Raw genomic sequence first — 18,691 nt, forward strand, 5'->3', positions numbered from 1 at the left:
AAGGAGAAAAAAGAAAGACCAATATCTAAGATCAATGTTGTTAAGAAACAGATGCATAGTGCTAGTCTGACTTACTCATATATTGAGGTTTGGGGTTGAGAGAACAAGAAGTTGTTCTGACCAAGGAAGTGGAAGCTGTGAATGGATGGGGTCTTTGTATTTTTGGAAAAGTAGAGGTAAGTAGGTAAGGCCACAACTCCTGGTGGCCCTTCTTCCACAGCTCCATAACTCACTGCATTCTGGCAACACCCCTCCTCAACCCCCCAAATGATACAACTACACACACACATACATACACACACACAGGTCTAGATGGAAACACTTCAAATTGTAAATAGCACTTATTTATTTATTTTTAGTTGGACCCAATACCTTTATTTCATTTATTTATTTTATATGGGGCTGAGGATCGAACTCAGGACCTCACACATGCTAGATGAGTGCTCTCCGCTGAGCCACAATGGCAGCTCGGTATTTTGCATTTATTCAGGTGATAGGATTAAAGGCATTTTTCTATAATTTCTATTTTTCTAATTTTTTTTTTGCAATGAACTCCTATAACTTTCATAACTTAACAAAATAGCATTCTGAGGCTAGGAGTGTGCCTCAGTGGTAGAGTGCTTGCCTAGCATGTGCAAGGCCCTGGGTTCCATGCTTAGCACCACCCAATACAAATAACTACAAAAAATTGTCATGCCTCTTCCTCCCGCTCCCCTCTCTCTTGGATCACTGGCTCTGGAGGAAGCCAAGGACCCTGTCATGATGACACTCAAGCAGGCCCATGGAGAAGTCAGCATAATAAGGAACTGAGGCCTCCTGCCAACAGCCCAGAGAGCGAGCCAAACCACAGCAAATCCTCCAGCCCCAGACCAACCCTCAGACAACCGCAGTCCTTCAGCCTCATGAGAGACTGATCCAGAAGCACCCAGCTGAGCCACTCTGATTTCTGACCCACAGCCTATGTGGAAGAGGATTCAATGTATTGTGCTAATGTCACTTTTAAGTTCTAGGGTCATTTGTAACAGATAAATGTCACCAATAGAGCGTTAGAAATGGATTCCTGGATTCCAGTTTGGATGTTAGGTTAGATGAGATTCAAGACCAGGAATAGTCATGGGGAAGAGGGTAGTCTCCATTTGGGGGACGTTGAGCTTGGGGGTCTTGGGTGAAGGTGGCACATGGCCCATGGGTATAAAGTTTGAAGGTTAAAAGAGAAAGATTGGGAGAGGGAGAGGTGGGAAAAGAAACTTAGGGAAGATTTCATGGAGCAGAGAGAGTACAGGGCCAAGGAAGAGCCTGAGAGAAGACAACAGTGGAGGGGGCCAAGGAGAAGCCATCAGAGAGGCAGAAAGAGACTAGGGAACAGAGTAGTGTTTGGGAGAGGGAGAGCTTTGGAAAGCCATGGACTGAGAGGGGACTGTGAAGTCCCCAGGGGCACCATGGTGGCCTTGCTGAGAGAGTAGCTCCAAGTTTTCAGTCTTCTATGTTCTTCTGGCTGAGGGCTTTCCTTAGTGAAGTCACTCCTCAGTATCCTGGACACTCTCCCTGTCCCCACATGGATAAAAACATCCCTGTGTGCTCAAGTCCCTTAAACAAAATGGCGCAGTATTTGTGTGTCACCTGTGCCTACTTCCTGTGTACTTTCAACCACCTCTAGAGGACTTACAGAGCTAATTCAATACACATGCTATGGAAATCACTGTTATACTGCAATTTTATTTAAATCATGTTTTCTTGTTGCATTTCTATTTTTAAAAATCTTTTCTCTCCACAGTCTAATCGGTGGATAAGAAACCTTATGGTTAGGCCAACTGTACGTCCTCCCACAGACAAAGGACAACCCACCCTCACCCTGGATCAAGAATGTTCAGGCAAATTCTCCAACTCTGGGAAATGGATCACCTAGAGCTTGTGGGGAGAGGGGCTCCTCACATAGGTGGCCCCTGTTCCTTGTGCTTACTCTGTTGGGAGTGGGTTTGTGTGAATTTTTAATTTTTTTACTTGTACCTTTCAAGAGCTTTCTCAATTTCCTCTTCCTCTTTCCACGCTCCTGTCTGAGGAATGAAGTGTAGAGAAACCCACCTCTAAACATATACTCCACAGAAACACACTTAAGGATCCAAGTTGGGGGGGGGTCCTCTTAAGATCTGGCCTCTTCTTGAGAAATTTCATTGGTGGCAACTTCAAAGAGAGGGGAGGCTCCTTCAAAACTCTGCGAAGCATCCACGTGGGACCAACTTGCCTTCCCTGGTTCTCAAAGCCCAATTCAATCCAAGCTTATTAACACATAACATTTTAATTTGCCTTTTCAATACATTCTGCACTGTATAAGCATAACAAATTTAATAATATCATAAGTAAGGATTTCATTTGTTCATTACAATGCTCTACATCTTCAAGAAGCTCCGTCCAGTTGGGGGTAACCCCTGTGGAAAAGAGATTGCTGTAAAGCGAGACAGGTTCTGGTCCTTCCTCCTCCCATCCCCAAATCACTGTATTGAAAGAAATCCAAAAGGAAAAAAATAATAAATTTCTTAGGTACAAAAAATGAGCTAAAATCTCATGTTCTCCAGTGTCTCTGTGTGGGTTACTCCAGAAGCAGAGAATGAGCTAAGGGTCCCAGTGTATGTTGTTTACTTGGAGCCAGAATGTCCTGGAGGGGAGAGGAAAATTAAGGGGAAAAGGAGCCATCCATGAAAGATGTATTATGGATCCTGCTGCCCACCCTGCTTGGAACTCTGGGACACAGTACAGGACATGTCCCACTTCAAAATTATCACCAGAGAAGGGAGGGTCTGTCAATCATTGGTTAAGAGCTATTTCCAGGGGCCATTAATTCCCTGGCAGTCCACTGCATGGTGGCAACATTGGCCCCTGTTCCCAGATAAAGCCACAGACAAAGGCAGGCAAGCGCAGGCAGCAGAAGTCGGGCTGGTGCATGCTGAAGAGGTCAGAGTGGGGGAAAGGGGGTGGGCACAGAAAAACCAGGATAATACAGTGCAGACCCAAGTGCCCCTTGCACAACCTCCAGCCCCAGCATAAGCTTGTTAGTTACTGGATTGTGCCGATGTTCAATGCAGCTCTGAATTTTCCTGGGCCAGGAGAGATTCTGAATCTTCAGAGCTAAACCAGCCAGCAAGTAATTTTGAGCATTTATAAGGCACCAGGTAGATACTAGTTAGGTCTGGAGACTCAGTTATGAGTCTTGATTTTTGTCCTGTACACGCATACAGTGCAGACTGTCGCCTAGAGGTGGCATGTGAACCTCCAGTGGCAGACAGGGTCACTCTAGGGGGTTGAAAGAACACTTTTAGTTTTTACTTTGTTAGTCATATATTTATTTTAATGAGTATCCAAAATGTATTTTATCATTCTACTCTCAAGCACCCTCCAATCTTCCCTGCCCACATTCCTGACCTACTGACTGTTGTTTTGTTTTGTTTTGTTTTGTTTTAGTTGTAGATGGACACAATACCTTTATTTTATGTGTTTATTTTTATTTGGCACTGAGGATGGAATCCAGGGCCTCACATGTGCAAGGCAAGTGCTCCACCACTGAGCCCCAGCCCCAGGCCCTGACCTGTATACTCTTAAAAACATAAGAAGATGGTTCCTTGAAGTTGTAATAGATAACACAGTAATAGATAACAATTTTTCTCATGGCAAACTCCTACACATTCTTCAAGAACCATAAAAATGTTGCCTCCTCCTCTATGAAGCCTTCCCTGATTCCTACTTGCCTTAGTGGCTTCCTGTGTGTGGGTCTTCAGGGGCCCATTCCTCACCATGTGGACCTGTTTCCTTATCCATTTCTCCCCTTAGACCAGGCACCCAGCAGGTCCATCTTCATATCTTAGCACTGGGGCTGCTTAAAGGAGGTTACATTTGATGAATGAATGAATGAACAACTGTGGCCAGTGCTGGCCTACCTGACTGGTGTATCAGGAAGATATTAACATAATTACATTGTGGGACTTGATGGATGTTGGTATAGTGGAATTCACTTTTAAACAGCTTTACTGAGGGTTAAACAATGTGCAATCAACAATACATATTTTAAAATATTATTTTAGGTGTAGTTGAACATAATACCTTTACTTTTATTTGTTTTCTTATTTTTATGTGGTGCTGAGGATGCAGCCCAGCGCCTCACATGTGCTAGGTGAGTGCTCTACTGCTGAGCCTCAACCTCAGCCCCAACTATACATATTTATGACACATACTCAACTAAATATTTTAAAGTGAACAATATATTATATACATCCACAAAACCATCTACACAATCAAGATAGCTAACTTCTCCATTACCTCATCATCCTCAAATTTTCTTTCTTTCTTTTTCTTTTTTGATACCGGAGATTGAACTCAGGGGTACTTTACCATTGCATTACATTCCCAACCCCTTTATTTTTTACTTTTTTGTTTTGAGATACGGTCTTTGTTGAGGGTCTCACTAAATTATCCAGGCTGGCCTCAAACTTGTGATCCTCCTGCCTCAGCCTCCTAAGTGTCTGGGATAACAGGCGTGCACCACTGTACTCTGCCCAAAAGTTTTTTTTATGCTCCCTGTAATTTCACCTTCTGAGCACAAGTAACCACCAATCTTCTGATACTATAAAATAGTTTACATTTTCTAGAAATATATATAAACAAAATCTTGTGATATGTGCTTTTAACAAAAATCTGGCTTCTTTCACTCATAAAAATTTGTCCACCCTGCTATGATATAGTCATAATCTATTCCTTTTCACTGCTGAGTAGTATTCTATTGTATAGATGTATCACATTACCCTCCATTTTATAAATGAGGAGACTGAGGTTTGGAGAAGCGAAACAACTTGCCCAAGGTCACTTTGCTGGTGAACTTGAACCCAGGTGAGTGCCTCTAGGGCCTACTATCTTAACTGCCACCTGTGCCTTCTAACTGGGGCATGATGACTTTTTTTCACTCTCTTTTCTTTTTTCTGTTTTTCCAGTGCTGGGAGACATAGTGTTTGCTGTGCTAGACAGAATAATGGTCCCCCAGAGACATTTATGTCCTAATTCCTAGAGTCTGTAAATATGATATATAAGGTGGCAAGGGGCAATTAATGTTGCAGATAAAATCAAGGTTGCTCTAAGATGGCCTCAAGATAAAAAGATGCCCTTGGTTTCTTACACTGGGGGCCGGGAGCACTGTAATCACAAGGGTCCTTTGAAGAAGCAGAAGCAGGCAGAAGAGGAGAAGAGGAAAGAGATCTGTAGATGCTGGCTTTGAAAATGGAGGAAGGGGCCACAAGGCAAGGAATGCAAGAGGCCTTTAGGACTTGGAAAGGGCCAGGAATTCTCCAGAAAAAATGGAGCCCTGCCAACACTGGAGGGCAGAGGAGGAACATGGGGCCCACTTCCTGGCCTTCAGGACTGTAAGATAAGTTTGTGTTGCTTTAAATCCCTCATTTTTGCAAATTTGTTACAGAAGCAACAGGAAACTAATACAATGACTTTGACCATTCCTTCAAGAAAGTATGAGCCCTGGGAGGTGAGCTAGGGGCTACTGTGGTGTCCAGGAAGAGTTGGGGGAAAATGGGTCTATTACAGCGTGTGGGTCTCTGGGCAGAGTGGTCACACCCCTATTCCCTACCATAGGCTCAGTCCCAAGTTCTGGCTAAAATATTCCCAAGTAGCGAGCGTGGCTCAATGGTGGGAGACCTTGAAGCTCAGACCTGTCTAGGCTGAACAAATTATTCCCTGGTTCTTTTTGAAGTCCTGGGGTGAACACAAGTGATAGGTTTTCTCCACCAACTGAGCCCAACAGACCCAGGCCCCAGCTCCAGAGGATGCTGGGAATGCGGGCATGCTGGCCCAAGGTCAGCCTTGCCATGGATGCTTAGAAAACAGAGATAATCAAATCCCTTGGAGAAGGAGGGCTTATGGGAGTCCGTAGGAGCTGACAGCAAGTGAGAGTACACTTAGTGCTTATATAACAGAAAAAGCAAACTGCTTTTTTTCTCCCTGCACTCTCAATGGCCAGCACAGAGGACTTCTGTGGGCAGGTGAGGGGGTGGCTTTCCTGCACCACACATTTCTCCAATGGACATTTGCTGGATGACCTGCCATTCAGCTCAATTCTGAAACTATTGAAGGACTCAGCCCCACAAACCTGCCCCCACCCTAGTCCAGATACCACTTGTAAGTCACAGGTTGTCACCTGTATGTCACTCTAACTGTCTATAATAAATTGGGGTTCCCACAGTGCCTACCTCAGGTTTGATAATTAAACAAGAGGGCTCAGAGAACTCAGGGGAACTTGCCTCCTGGTTCATTAAAGGATTTGATAAAAGACATCGATGAACAGCCAGAAAGAAAAAAAAAATGGCGAGAGAAGAAAGAACATAAGTTTAGTCCTGGGGCTGGGGCTGGGGCTTGGTAGTAGAGCTCTGAACCGGTCCTCAGGGCAGGAACTGTCTTTCCTATGGAGTTGGAATGCATTGCCCTCTTGGCACGTGGATGTATTAACCAATCTGGAAATACCCTGAGTCCCCAGAGTTCAGAATGTTTAGGACTATTTTATCCTGGAGTTATGACCAGAGTTGAGAATTGAATGCTGGGCAAATGTTCTATCACCAAGCTACACCCCAGACCTAGGCCTGCTTTATTTTCAACCTAATCTCCAGCCCCTCTCCCCTCCCTAAAGGATGAGGACTGACATGGAAGAATCCAAACTTCTAATTATGACTTTGTCATGCTGGTGACTAATCCCCATCCAGAAAACTACCAAGAAAGTCACCTCATTAAAGCAAAAGACACCACTATCAACTAGAAAATTGCAAGCATTTAGGAACTCTGTGCCAGGAACTGGGTATGAAGACCAAAATATGTGTGTGTGTGTGTGTGTGTGTGTGTGTGTGTGTGTGTGTTATAGTACTGGGGATTGAATTCAGGGGTGCTCTATCACTGAGCTATACCCCCAGGACTTTTTTATTTTGAGACAGGATCTAGCTAAGTTACTGAAGCTGGCCGTGAACTTGGGATCCTCCTGTCTCAGCCTCCAGAGTCACTAGGATTACAGGCATGCACCACCATGCATGGCTCCAAAATATTTTCTTTATTTACAAATCACAATGTCAGCTGGGAGAGGTGGCACTTGCCTATAATTCCAGAAAGTCGGGGAGACTGAAGTAGGAGGATCTCAAGTTGGAGGCCAGTCTTGGTAACTTAGCGAGACCCTGCATCTTAAAAATAAAATATAAAGAGCCATAAATGTAACTCAGTGACAGAGCACCCCTGGGCTCAACTCCAAGTACTACACAAATCAATAAATTAATCAATAAACCACAATATCACAGTCAGTGGACTTCAAACACAAATCCCTTACTGCAAGGTGATGTACAACTCAGAAGACATGGGTATTACTAGAAGTCCATTCAATCATTAATAATTTAGTCCATTTCACCCTTCAGATATATAGAAATGTTTCCCAGAACTAGGTCACCAGGTTTTCAGGCTTCCATTTGATCTTCTCAGGTTCCAAACACAGAAGCGGTCTTGTCAAATGGCTTTGTTTTTTCAGGAATCTGCTCTGATTGGCCTAAGAGTGACTGTCCTCTCTTGCTCTGAGCCTCTCCAGGTATCCGTGTTTCTTGAATTTCTCTCCTTCCAATCATTTCTTGACCCTCAGTGATTATTTCTCCTTCTGTTCATTTATGCCCAAACTTTTCTACCTTTGGAAGGACATGAGGTTGGCCACCATCTTTGTCTAGACTTCAGGCAATAATACCACCTTAGCGAGTGTCTGCCCATCAGCTGGCCCCCGTTCTGGGGTAAAGTTACACAGAAGCACAACTAGCCTGGAGCTCTTCTTACCACAGGCCATACAGCTATGCTTATTGCTGTTTTTTCTTTTCTTTTTTTTTTAATTCTGTTTTTTTAGATAGACTCTGGTGCACTCACTGTTAATCCCCACTTTGCCAAAGAAACGACCTGCCCTCCAGGCCCTTAGGAACTCTGACCAAGTCCCCAGTGGAGAGGGAAGAAAGAACAAAGTGTAGTCCTGGTGCTGGGGCTGGGGATCGGTGCTAGAGCACTTGCCTGGCACCCCCAAGGCCCTTATTTCCATCCCCAGTGCCCCAAAAGTTGCACCAGCCTCCTCCTGCCCTGCTCTGCATGCTCCTAGCAGAGCAAAATGGTCAGGTGTATGTTGAGAAGGTCCTGCTGGCTGTTTGGTGGCTGATCCACAGGAGAAAACTGGAGACCATCCAGGAGGAGAGAGCAGGGACGGCCAGCCCTAGGGAGGTGGCAGCTAGTTGGAAGGAAGGAGATATCTTTGGGAGAAAAAGGGACATGTGACCCCAGGATGAGCCCAGACCTGGCTATGCTGACTTCAGGACTTGCCTTCCAGAAGAAGTCTCCAGGGCCAGAACTGTGGCTGGTGGACACTAGGGCAGTGTGTCAGCCAACACTCCCAGGCTGGCCAAACCCAGATTGGGTGTGAGATGGGAAAAAACCAAGGCTGAAGAGCCCAGGGTTCCTAAGGGGTTTGGAAAAACCTTTTTATTGTCTTTTTTTCTTTCCAGGAGCAGAGTTTTTCTTTTTTTAATGATGGGGAAAGATCCAAGGGCCTCACACCTGCTAGTCCAGATCTCTACCACTGAGCCGCCCTCTTCCCCAGGAAGGCTTAAGAAATCACTTCCTGAGGAGAACAGGAGAGGAGGAGGCTTCCCGGCCCATGAGACATGCTCTTGGTCCAACAGTGTGGGAGAAAGCATGACTGGCAGAGTGGAGCTCAGGTACCCTGTCCGACCCTGGGGACAGACAAGGACTGGGGAAACCATCCCCAAAGTGCTGGGCATGAATTTCCATCCCAGGCCCAGATTTGTGAAGGCCTCTACCCCACAGGCTTCTTCCTCATGGAGGTTGCCCTGATGTGGTGTCCAGCCTTCCTTGGCTCTGCAGAGTTGACCATCGGGCCTGCAGGACCAAGGGGGCATCTGGGCAGCTGCTGTCTGTTCTCCACCCTGTTCCTTCTCTGTCTCTGCCATGGTAACAGGAAACCACATTTCTCACCACTATGGACCAAATTGTGCCCATTCCGAATTTTATTATTTGGAGTCCTCACCCCCAGCACCTCAGCATGTGACTGTATTTGGTGACAGAGTCTTTAAAGTTGAGTAAAAAAGAGACCAATATAGCTCAGAGGGTGGGCATTTTGAGAGTGTACAAGAAGACAGCTGCCTCCAACTTCTCCCTGAGCCTCTACACACCCTCTAATTCTCCTGGGACTAGCTGTGCTTCCTCTGCCACAGATACATGAAACAAGAGCCACTCTCCCCATGCTACTGAGTTGATGTTCCTTGGACACTTCTGCCTCTACTACTGTGTCCTGGTGACTGCTGAGCATGTGACTCTCCATACCTTCTAGGGGATAGCCAACCCCACTCCCAGGGCTGAATCACTGCAGGGCTGAATACCTCTCTTTTTTTCTTTTTTTTTTTTCTTGGTACTAGGGATTGAACTCAGGGGCACTCAGCCTTATTTTGTATTTTGTTCAGAGACAAGGCTTCACTGAGTTGTTTAGGTTTGCACTAAGTTTCTCAGGCTGGCTTTGAACTCACAATCCTCCTGCCTCAGCCTCCCAAGCCACTGAGATTACAGGTGCACCCATACTTCCCCTCCCTTTCCACTTACCCATCCCAAATCAGGACAGAACTCATCACTCCAAAGTCTACTTTCTCCTTCTTTCCACACCTGCCTTGGGTCCCTCCTCATCCCCTGCACAGTTTTAAAGTCACAGAGAACTTTGGGTTCCATGTGTCCTGTTAGATTCCAAGGTCCAGAAATTATATTGATTACAAAGCAAGTTTATTTCTGGGAAAAACAACAACAACAAAATCATGAGGATGAGCCATACTTCGATAGGACAGGTATCTTCATAAGCAGAGGACACAGAGCCAAACAGAAAGAAGACCAGGTGAAGACAGAGGGAGGAGACAGCCAAGGAGGGAGGACTCAGCAGAAACTAACTCTGCCAACACTTGATTTCAGACTTTTGATTGTTTAAGTCATCCAATTAGAAGGAAAGAAAGAGAGAGAAAAAAATCAGTGATCCTTGTTACACCAGCTCTAGCAAACTAATACAGCCACCATCACCACAATAACAACAGCAAACACATACTGTGACCTCCATGTGACAAGCTGATCCTCACTAACTCTGGAAGGTGGGAGTTAGGGACCTTGTTGGGATCATCTGCCACTTATCAGGTATGGGATCTGGTTAAATTACTTTGCTTCTCTGGGCCTTGATTTCCTCTTCTATCCTCTGGGTCTAAAATAGCACCTACACACCAATGTGGTATTATAGAATGATATAAAGCATTTAAAGGGTTTAGAGCAATTTTTAGAACTTAATGTTGGCTTTTATTATTGATTTATTTGAAATGAGATCTGGGCCCAAACTCTTAGGGTCAAGCAATCCTCCTCTTTCAGTCTCCAAAGTAGCTGGGACTACTAGAGAGGCACTTGGCTTTAATATTGGCTATAGTTATTCATCTCATTTTATAGATGTGAAAATAAAGGATATGAGAGGCTAAATAACTTGCCCAACGTCACCCAAGTGGCAGGGTCAGGATTTGAACCCACACAAGTCGGACTCCAAACTAAAAGATGCTGCCTCCCTTCCTGCCCCTCAGCTGCCCAGATGCAAAGGCCACCTTGGTGACTCTTTTTAATTAATTAATTTATCATTATTAGTTCTAATCAGTTACACATGATAGCAGAAAGCTTTTCAATTCCTTGTTCACAAATGAAGTAGAATTTTTCACTCTCTGGTTGTACATGATGTAGAGTCACACAATTCTGCAATCATACATGTACCTAGGGTAATGATATCCATCTCATTCCACCCTTAGTGTCGGCCTCCCCTGTCCCTGGAAGCCCCTCCTCAGTCCAGCCCAACTGTGAACACTGGACTCTGGATATTGGCTTGAGGCAGAGCGCTGGTCATGGGGCCTCAGGCACTCCTCCTCAATTCATTTCCTCTTCCAGCACTCACTGCTGCCCCAGGCGTTGGGCAAAGCCGGGATGTGGCTTGCCCCATGACACACAGCTGATGAGGCAGAGTAGAAAGGGGCCCTGCCCTTCCTGCAGCCCCAGGTCCATCCTCTGGCTTTCACCAACAGGCAGCCTCAGAAGGGAGATGGGACCATGCCTGGGGTCTTGGGCAGGGACAAGAGCCTCTTGATCCTGGGTGGTCTGGTCTCCTGGGCACAGATGCTCCTGCAACTGCTGCCCTGATAGCGGCCAGGTGTATCTGCAAACTGCTCCATGAGCTCAGAGGCCTGTGAACTGAGGACCTATGATAAGAAGGACCCTCAGGGACGTCTTTGGAGATCTGTGGCCTTTATTGGACAGACTTCATCCTTAAACGCAGAAGGCGTCCTTGATATACCTCTTCTCTGCCTCGAAAGTGACCATTCAGCCCACATTTCTGGCATCTTCTGCAGCCCTTGTTCTATGGCCACATTGTTTATGGTCGGGGTGAGAAAATCTAGCCAATGTGGTCGGCTTGGAAGACCACCATCAGACCTCCACCCACTAAGACCTGAGAGAGGGTGTATGACTCCTCAAATCACAGGCTAAATCCATAACAGCACAGGACTGATCCTCCTGTGGGTGCCTCGTGCCCCATGGCCCTGTTGGCCTTGAACATCTGAGCTGCTGGGGTGGGGGTTGGCACCTGGAATTGAACCCAGGGGTGCTGAAACCACATCTCCATCCCTTTTTAAAATATTTTATTTAGAGACAGGGTCTGACTGAGTTGCTTAGGGCCTCATTAAGTTGCTAAGGTTGGCTTTGAACTCACATCCTCCTGCCTCAGTCACCCAAGTCACTGGGATTACAGGCATGGGTCAGCTGGTTTGGTGGTTTTTAAGGAGTTGGAGACCAAGAGAATGTTCCCAGCTGCCAATCTGACTTGTGGAAACAGCTGGGAATGTGTCTCATTATCTGGCAGTGACTTGATCCCAGATTACCACTTGGGCACAGGTCCCTGTAATCTGGCCTGTGCTCTGTGTGTGTGTGGGGGGGGAATAGGGGTGTCTCTGAATCTCCACACCCATCTGGTCACCCTGTCCTGCACTGTCTTGTTTGTCAAGTTCCAAAGGGACACAATACCTTTATATATATATATCTAACCCAGTGCCTTGCATGTGCTAGGCCAGCGCTCTACCACTGAGCTGCCACCCAGCCCCCAGCACTGCTTCTACCTGGCAGCTCTAATAGTCCTGGTTCTTGCTCTGCTCCTACTCTGCAGCCTGCAGAGTCCTCTGGCCTTAGTTGGTCCTTAACCCCTAAAACCCTTGTCAGCATTTTCCCATCTCTCCTATGATGAATCAAAGCTTAATGGCCTCATGGCCTGACCAATCTGATCCCAACTTCTGCCCATGCCATGCGGACCCTCACCCTCACCCTTCCAATTTTGGCCTTGCTTCCTGCAGTACCCACCTTGGAAGCCCTCCACCCCCCATGCCAGATGGCATGTGAAATGAAGCCCACCTGCCACCTCTACCGTAGTTCAGTTCCCAAGGTGTCTCCCAGGGCTCACCTTCACCTAAGTCTGTTCTAACCTCAGTTGGCCATTCTGCAGTGTGGAGAGGAAGGGACTCCAGCCCCCTTTTTCATTCCAAGGGGCTGAGAATATAAATCAGTCCATCTGCCTTTACTTGGGGATCTGATTCCTAGAGATTGGCCTGGCTCCCACCTCAGGATAGCTCCTTCTCCGCTGGATTCCACCCTTCCCCTGACAGCACCCCAGCTAGCCTAACATGCCCACCTATGAGTACTAGGCTGTTGAAACCATCTTTGAAGGCTCACTCACTTGCTGGAGCCTCCTGGGTCTCCCTCAAGACTGTGGAGCAGGAAAGAGCACAGGACTGTAGAAGCCAAGGGGTTGGCTTCGGATAGGTCTTGTCACTGGAGGGGGTTCGATGAGGTCCCAGAGAGGAGGACCTCAGTTCGGGACAATGGGATCCTTAATGTATGTGACAGTAAAGAATTCTAGCCTGTGTCAGACACTGAGGTACAGAGATTTATTTAGGAAAGCAAGGTGTACACATTCAAGAGAGAATTCGAACCAGGTGTCATAATCCCAGCAACTAGGGGGGGGCTCAGGCAGGAGAATCACAAGTTCAAGGCCAGCCTCAGCAACTTAGCAAGAACCTGTCTCAAAATAAACAATAAAAATATGGGTTGGGGATATAGTGAGTGGTTCACTGCTCCTTGGGTTTAATCCCTGGTACAAAAAAGGGGGTGGAGTGGGCAGGAATACAGGCTATCTCAAGAGTGAGAGCACTTCTGTGGTTTGGGCTGTTCTTTTAAAGGAAACTTGGTGAGTGTGGGCCTGGGCAGGTATGTGGAGATGACATCAGTCTGGTGATCTGCTTATGGAGGTCTGGGAGTTCCAGGGATCCTTAGATTGACACTTTCTCCATTATCTGATCAATAGATAAGATTGGGAAAGTACCCTCTATTATAGGTTTACTATCTCCCTTTCTCAACCAATTTTAAAAATTCATGTATTAGTGGGCTAATTAACAGTGCACAGGGCAGTTTTCTTAAGTGGTGAGTTTCCTGTGACTTGAAGATTATGGGTGATGATTTGGGAGTGCCAGGTCTGGGAGAAAAACTGGCTTGGGGAATAAAGGTATGAGAAACTTTACAACAGTGCTTTCAGATGAAAGGAAAAAGTGTTTTTTTTTTCTTTTCTTTTGTCTCATTTTTACCTGTTTTTTTTTTTTTTGTTGTTTCTCTTGAATCCTACCTCAGGCTTACATGCCAAGGTACCACTCCTGCTTGCCTGAAAAGCTCCATCTTAAAATGATTCCTTGCAATTGTCTGGGGTCAGGTCACAAAGTTAGGAGTCCTGGTTTCCCCCAAGCACCAGTTCTGTCCCTCAACCTGAGCTGTGGGTGTCTGAACAAAACCTTACTCTTCCCTGCTGTCGGTCATTTTATCCATGCAATGAAAAGAAACGAGTCAGGAATTGGTTTTGTCTGATTCTCTGTTGAAAAAGATAGAAATTCAGATTTTGGTATAAAATTTAGATTTTTAGTTGCTAGTAATGAATTCAAAATTGTACACATTATCTCTGGAAATCGAAGGAGACACTCCAGGGAGCAGACTGGGACCAGAGACCCCGGCTTGCTAACTTGGGACTGGAAAGTCTCTGTCTGACATTTAGTGCTGAGGCTTTAATCAGTGCAACTTGTTGGAAATTTTGGGTATTTTTTTAAAAAAACATTGACTTCCTGGTACCCCTAAAGTTCTGATTTAATGGCTAGAAGAAGTACACGAACATGAGATACCAGATGCAGGGCTGAATCCTGGCTGCACTGTGGACTGGAGAGGTAAGTTCCATTATATCACTGAGCCCTGTCTTCCCAATGTTACCTGAAGGCTGTGGGCAATGCAGGAAGGACTCTCAGGTAAAGCTTTGGCACAGAAAAGGTGTTCAGTGAATGAAGGGGGAAAGCTATTGGCAGCTACTTTTGACTTAGTAACTTGAATCTGGCCTTGGAAAACAAACCCATTTGCTTTCAGAACTGAGACAGAATAATGTTCCACAGAGATCAGGGTGGGGAGACATGAATCTGGGTTCCATTTCTGCCTCTGGTCAGCTGTGGAGTTAGCAAGTTTGACAGTTTGATGTTCTCTGTTCTGGGCCTCAGTATCACCTACTTCTTTAACAATGCTTTGGCCAGGGCTGTCTGTTCAATATGAATGTCAAAATTTCATTGGAGACTTATTTGTGGGGGTGGGGAGGGGTGGGGGTTGACTGAGTCAACCAACTCAAAGCTTCTATCTGGAGGCTGAGGCAAGTTCAAAACCAGTTCAAAACAAGTTCAAAACTTAAAAATTTATTATTAAAAAAGAGCTGGAGATTTGGCTCAGTGGTGAAGCACTCTTGGAATCAATACCTTGTATCAAAAGCAAAAACAAACAAATAAACAAACAAAAAAACAAAACAAGAAAAGGGCTGTGGATTTACCTCTGTGGTAGAGGATTTGCCAGCAAGCAAAAGGCTCTGGGTTCAATCCCAGTACCACCCCTCCCACCCAAACAAAGAAATAAATAAATAAAAGCAAAAATTACACATGTCCAGGCCTCTAGTGGGCAAGCCTGTAATCCCAGTGACTCAAGTGGCTGAGGCACGGTGATCAAGGCCGGCCTTGGCACTTTAAGATCTGCCTCAAAACAAAGAGTACTCGGTTTACTTCAGTGGTAAAGTGCCCTTGGGTTCAATCCAGAGTGCTGCAAAAAGAAACAAAAACAAACAAAAATATTGGCCAGGGATGGGTTCTTGTGTCCTATCTTTGGAACCCTTGAAGGACCAACAGAAGCTGCCCAGTGTGTCCTCAGACCTCCAGGTCAGAAAGTTAGGAGTTCTGGTTTCCCCCAAGCACCAGTTCTGTCCCTCAACCTGAGCTGTGGGTGTCTGAACAAAACCTTACTCTTCCCTGCTGTCGGTCATTGTCGCACATTGGCGGTGGGGGGGGGGCGACCCATCGTGCTAACCATTGTCCTCCAGGCCCTCACAAGAGCCTCCTGGGAGAGTCTCCTGGCTCCTTGCTCTGGGAACTCCCCTGGGCCACAGTTCCCACCTCCTGCCTGCCAGGTTGCATCCTGAACTCTCCCCACCCCTGCCTGGTCTTTTCCTGAGCTCAGCCCTCTCCTGCCCCCTATGGGGTGCCCCAGTACCAGGTGGTTCCCCTTGGCTCCCTGGCTCCAGGACAATCCTTCCCCACTCTGCCCCCAGGGTGGCTCCTCAGTGGGGGGCCGGGAACTCTTTGACCAAGCCCCGCCCTACACCCCCAGCTCCAGGGCGAGGCTTTCTGCCCTCAAGCCCCATGGCTCTGGAATTCCTTCTGGGACCTACACCTCCCTTCGGCTCCCGCCCACACAGGGTGTGCAAGCCAGTGTGCACTCCACTGAACACAGGGTTTTGGGGAGTCACAGCCGCGCTAGTTCCCTCTCGAGGTGCATGAACCCGCACACGTGCATATTTGTGCATCCCACTGTGTGTCTACCCCAGTGTGTAATTGTTTGTGCACAAACACTGAGTGACACTTGGGGAATCTTTTCTGAATTTCCTGGGCTGGCAGTTTAAATATAAAGAGGCTTTGTTTAATGCCAGAAGCATTTCCCCCAAGTTCCCAGAGTGGAACCTTTACCTGCTTGCCCCTCCCTTAGAGATCTGGAGGCCAAGGCTTGCTGGGGGTTGCGGGCAGAGTGGGTGGGGACAGATGCCTGGTTAAGAGATTTTATTTTCCAGGGTTCATCCCCATCCCCCCACCAGACTTCAAACCTTCCCTGGTCTCTGGATACCATAAAGGATAGTACTACTACAGAAGGTATTTGACCACATTTTTTGGGATGAGTCTAATAGAGAAAACTTATGATAAATGTATCAGAATTGAATGGGTGTTTAAAATATGAACATATTTCATAGACAGCAACTTTCCTAGAGAAAGGTATGGGCTAAAACAATCCTAAAGATAATATAGCACTAAAGAAAATATATGAAAGTAAGCATAAAATAATTACAAGTATCTGAAGATGAAAATAGAAGGCCCAATACGGCAGTGTCAAGCATAAGGAATTTTAAAATAAAGAATTATAATTTAATTTTCTACAGTGTGAATTTTAAATATATTATTATTCATATGCAATTCTGGACTTAATTGTTAGGACATTTGAAAATCCAAGATGGCTGGGAAACCACCCACTCTCCTTGCTGAGTCAATATCTATAATATATGGAGCCAATCATGATATTGAATTTTGGACTATGGGCCATCTGCAATAACACAGATTCCAACAAGTCCATATATTCCTCCAACAGATTTAACTGGAACATGTAGTTTGTTCTTCAAGATGCCATTGTAAGAACCTAACTCTCTCAGTAGGTCTAAGAAATGTCAAGTATACTTTTGTATGTATGTTTTCAGCACATTAGAAATATAGAGATTGCTTTATCTTATTTATTATGCTTTTAAAATAGATTTACCATGCTAAATGCCATACTAGCATTTTTTAAATACTGCAATGTTGTCAATTTATGTAACTCATCATGGATCTACTAAGAATCAACCTTTAAAATAATGTTCTCTGAATTTCCCTGTGTAATGCATAATGAAATCGTAATATTCTTGACAGATACTATCCAAATAACAGGCAATGCATGCACATACTATATAGCTATTTGCATAATTAAATTCGTTTTTAAACTCTTGATCCAGGTGCTTTTCCTCTACACTAGTGAAAAGAAATTAACAGAATAATTGACAGCAATATAATTCCACAATCTAAAAATAACAACAAACAGAAAATATAAGGATATAAAGTAACATAAATAATAAACTAAAATGTTATACTTCACTTTTTGTTTATTAACTTTATATTAGAAATAATGCAAATTTATCATAATATGCCACTATGCTTCATCAACTATGACATGATGTAAATTTAAGAAAATACTAAAGATATAAAAACAATCATAGTAATACTTCAAATTTTAACACTGCTATATATGGTTAATACAAAAATAGAAAATGAAAAAATGGCACCATATTTTTAGCATAATATAAAAGACCAAGCTAAAATCAAAAACAAAAATAGCAGAACATTTTTTAAATGTACAATACTTTGCTAAAGGATACATAAAATTTTAAATGTTGTCTACTGAACATCCTGAAAATACATAAATGTACATAGTAAAATCTACGCTTTTCTCCAAAAAGTCCTTTTTTTTTTTTTTGGTTTTACTTTGTCACACTCATTAGATGTCACATATATGTACATTTTTTTAAATCTGAACATTCAAGTGACATGTTAGGCTATCATTTCTTCATTAACGTAAATTTGTTCATTATGTTGATTTTCTCTGAAATGACATTTTGAGTTCTGTTACACTGACTCAAATTTGAAAACAAAATGAAGCCACAGGCATATTCCTCTATTTAACAAGTTTCCAGGAAATTTGGATACTCTTTATAGGCTCCTTGACTAAGAAGACCTAATGTTTTCCTAGCTTGATTAAACTTAGGCAGGATTCTTGCTGATTCTTGGTTCAAATGTCTGTTTTCTTGGAGAATTTTTCTTCACAAACATGTAATTACAAATTCTTTGAGGACTCCTTTGAAATATGTATAAATCTTTTTAAAAGCCTCTTGCCAGTTTACAAGGGAGGGTTATCTTTCTGATGGAACAGGGAGCTGTTCTTTGAGATATAAGCAAGAAAGATGCTGCACTTATCTCCCAGTCGCTGGGACCTAAATTGGATGGGCTCCAACCAGGAAACATTCTTAGCTTAATTTCAGAGGGAAACATTTATAAATTCAAGAAAGAGTTCAAAGTGCTCAAAATTTCCCATTGATCAACTTCTCCTCCAGTACTTTGCCAATAGCGCACATCAATCCACCTTTAAAACACCTCCCACTCTTTTTCCATGAAATTATGTTTAACTTAAATGTGGCTTTTTTATCTTAATGCAACGATCTTGACTAAAGCCTTCCTCACCTAATTAACTTTGGTACAACTTTTGCTTTGACACTACCTATAATAAATATAAAATCTAAACATAATGATCACATGTAACTATGAATAACATTTGTGGGATTAGACGCAAAGAGTACCAAATACAATGAACAAAACCAAACAAA

Source organism: Urocitellus parryii, chromosome 7 (genome assembly GCF_045843805.1).
Source record: "Urocitellus parryii isolate mUroPar1 chromosome 7, mUroPar1.hap1, whole genome shotgun sequence".
Classification (NCBI taxonomy): Eukaryota; Metazoa; Chordata; class Mammalia; order Rodentia; family Sciuridae; genus Urocitellus; species Urocitellus parryii.